Source organism: Eubalaena glacialis, chromosome 1, assembly GCF_028564815.1.
Source record: "Eubalaena glacialis isolate mEubGla1 chromosome 1, mEubGla1.1.hap2.+ XY, whole genome shotgun sequence".
In the NCBI taxonomy this organism is placed as follows: domain Eukaryota; kingdom Metazoa; phylum Chordata; class Mammalia; order Artiodactyla; family Balaenidae; genus Eubalaena; species Eubalaena glacialis.
The window spans coordinates 50,202,664-50,205,940 of NC_083716.1; the positions used below are offsets into that span (position 1 = coordinate 50,202,664).

At 48.7% G+C, this 3,277-nt stretch overlaps 1 pseudogene; it reads right to left on the reverse strand.

Annotated features, from left to right (window-relative positions):
* Window positions 1-263: 263 nt before the first annotated feature.
* LOC133084418 (probable hydrolase PNKD) lies at window positions 264-2,255 on the reverse strand (annotated as a pseudogene).
* Between the last annotated feature and the right edge of the window lie 1,022 nt (window positions 2,256-3,277).

Here is a 3,277-nt window from a genome sequence, read left to right on the forward strand (position 1 = left end):
TACAGTAGATGGTACTGCTTGAGTAATAAGAAATTAATAATGAGAAAGTTGACTTTATTTTAGAGGGAAATGACAATGAAGTGGCTGGTATGTTTTCTTTAGTAGAAAGCTCAAAACAGAACACCTAGCAACCGTCTCTTGCGACCCGGGCCTGAAGCCCTCCAGGAGGAAGGGCTTTGTTGCAGGCACTGCTGATGGTCTGGCTCCTCCTCCTCGGCATTTATCTGTATGTGCTCCCCCTCTTCTCATGCCTTGCTCCAGACTCACTCCAGACCTCCTACAGGTCCATCATTGGACCCTGGAGGGCTGAGAAGCTGGGGCTGGGAAGGTGGTGGGGAGAACAAAGCCAGGAGGGCAATCCTCCTGTTTCAGGCAGGCCAGACGACCTCCCCTCCCCTCCATGAGTCAGGGTGTGGAGCTGGGAACCCTGTGGGGTCAAACTTCCAGTTTTTACTTGGACTGATTCTTTGCAGCCCAACTCCAAGGGCAGAGTAAGCCCTTGGAGTCTCTCTGTCCAAACCTAGGAGGATTTGAACATGAAGGTTGAATAAAGAGTTGTTCAAAAGCATGGGATCTCTAGACTATAACACAGACCCAAATCAACAGAGCTTTCCTTTGAAAACCTATAATAGTTGCCTAAGATTGTAGGACACTATCTCCTCTGTGACACTGCTGGCTCCTCCACCTCCATTTGCCCAGGACAGCTGGAGTTAGGTGTGTGTGTGCCCACAATGCACATGTTTGCTACCTTCTAAACGTGCCAGTGTATATATGGGAGGGCTAGGTGGGTGTGTCTTTAAAGAACCTTAGACTTTAAAGAGATGACCGAAATCTATAATTAACTCCTGTAAGTATTCAGGGGCAAATGAACAATGCCCTGAGTTTAGGCAGGACATAGGTAGACCCCTCTGAGGTTACAGTAGAGGACCTGCCTCTATCTCGGGAGATGCCTTATCCCATCCCCCTCTAGTGCTTTGGGTACCACTATCCCTAGTCCCAGTAATACAATGGTCCTGTCTATTCTCTTGGGCTCAAACCGAGACAAAAAAGTTAAACCCATTTTCCTTGCCTTCCTCACATGGCTGAGCCAGTCCAGGAAGCTGATAAGCAGGGCTGAGTTTCACAAGTACACTTCTGTAAGATGAGGAACAAATGCTGCACAAATTGCATTCCTCTTGTTTACATCCATGTTGCTTTCCCATAGGTTTTAGCAGATCTCTCTCTTGCCATCTGGGTATTCTCTTTCTGGAGGTCATGTCTGTCAAAACCTAGGAGGATTCTGAACATGAAGCCACTGAAAGCAAACTGTTCCAGGGCAGATGGACTCACAAGCTTGACCTACCCAGGCACTTTAAAAAGATCCAGTCCACCCACCCAAATACGTATTAGGAGTGCGTAAATCCCATGGGCTCAGAGTCCATGTAGGAGATGATACTCAATCCACCATCTCATTCTATTTCTCCATCTTGAAAGACTGGTTATCCAATCTTTTGGAATTTACCTTTTCATTGCCTGATGAACCATTTGGATGGCTTACTCTTTTTTCACCCCCCCTTTCCACTCAAACACTCAATAACTTTATTTGCCTATGGCTGGTTTCTTGGGAAGTGAAGGACGGGGCTGGCAGCAACCTGGGCTTCATGTGCCCTCTGGTGGGCTTCAGAGGCAAGGAGCAGAATTGTGACCAACCTGAAAGGACCTGCCAGTCTGGAGGGCACAGTCAGTACAGTCTAGGGGAGGGTTGCAGTGTTCCTCATGACTGCTGGACGACCACATGTTCTGCCGAGACTTCATCTGCTTCAAACAGTCCTTGTCCACGTCCCACTTGGTGAGGATAAAGAGGAGGATACCACAGGGGAAGGTTATGGCCCAGGCTAGTCCCACAGCTTTCATGAGGTTCTTGCCGCTCTTTCTGGGAATGTATTCCAGCTCAGGGGATGGGGCCTAGGCTCCTCCTTGCACTCCGTGGAGCTGTGGCTTTGCAATGCCTGGGTCCTGCTCTGGGAAGCCTTGTTAGCTGTGGCTCCTGACAGAATCCCTTTGAAAGCCACTGCCACATCACTGAGGGCTCATCACCCTGGTGCCAGGAGAGTGAGCTTCACTGTTATCTCCTCAGACACAGGACATGAAGGACTGCAGTAGGGCTCACGTGAGGCACGTGAAGGAAATCTGAGAAAAGGTTTTCAAACCTGGAGGACACGGGCATTTCTTGCCCCCTGGCCCTTCAGTGCCATAGCAGCTACCACCGCCGCCATGTTCAGATCCCACCCCCCTTCCTGGATGGCTTACTCTTGGCACTGACCATTGGGCATGACATGGATGCTTGTGTTCTGGCCACATGAACACAACCAAGATGTCTGCAGTGGTGCAGTGGGACATCCTAGCACGGTTCACTTCCTTCCCATCCTTCTCACCAGGTGATGGGACCTGGCAACCCTCCCACTGCTCATGTCTCATGCATTTACAGAAAGAACGGAAAGCACTAGGCTGGTTCCCCAAACCACCTGAGGTTGAATGGCATGAATTTCCTGATATGATGTGGAAAACCATATTCACTGGGGAAAACAGAAGTATGAATTCATTTTAAAAAACATGTTACTGTACGATATTTCAGCGGTGAGACTTGAGCAAAGCTGACCCAGGGTCTTTAAAGACTTTTGTCTCCTCATGCCCCACACCCAGCACCACTCCCTGACCTCGCTCCCTGAATAAGAACAAACACGAAAACAATTCACTGTAAGCTGGATTTGGCAGCCACCCATGGTGTGGTCCAAGAAAGAATGCATCTTGTGGATCTGCACAGCAGGAAGAGAGGAAACTGTATTAGAAACAGTATGATCTGTGCTGTTATAGATCAGAGGCCTAGACTTTGGGTGCTGACCTAGAGGGAAGAGCAGAGAAAGATCTGTGGGAAAAAGAGGGGTCAGCTGATTTTGTTCCATGAAAGGAGAGAAAGAAAGCAATGCTGAATTCAGATGGGCCTGTGAGGGCTGCAACCAGCCATCCCCTGCTACCCTCTCTTTTGGTTTATGCATGATTTTAATCAGCCTCTGCCTCTGGGGTGGGACTAACACTATGTTTTCAAGGGTCACCACTGGTTTGAAAAGAATAAAGTCTCACACTTGGCTTCGGTCTTTCTGCCCATGTCTAAGTCCCAGTTCTGGTAACGTTCCTAACACCATAGTAATTTAGATGGGCAGCTTCAAGATCACAGTGACCTGAGAAGGTCTTTACTGCCAGCTAGTCAGATTCCTCCCATGCCATGAACAACAGGGAT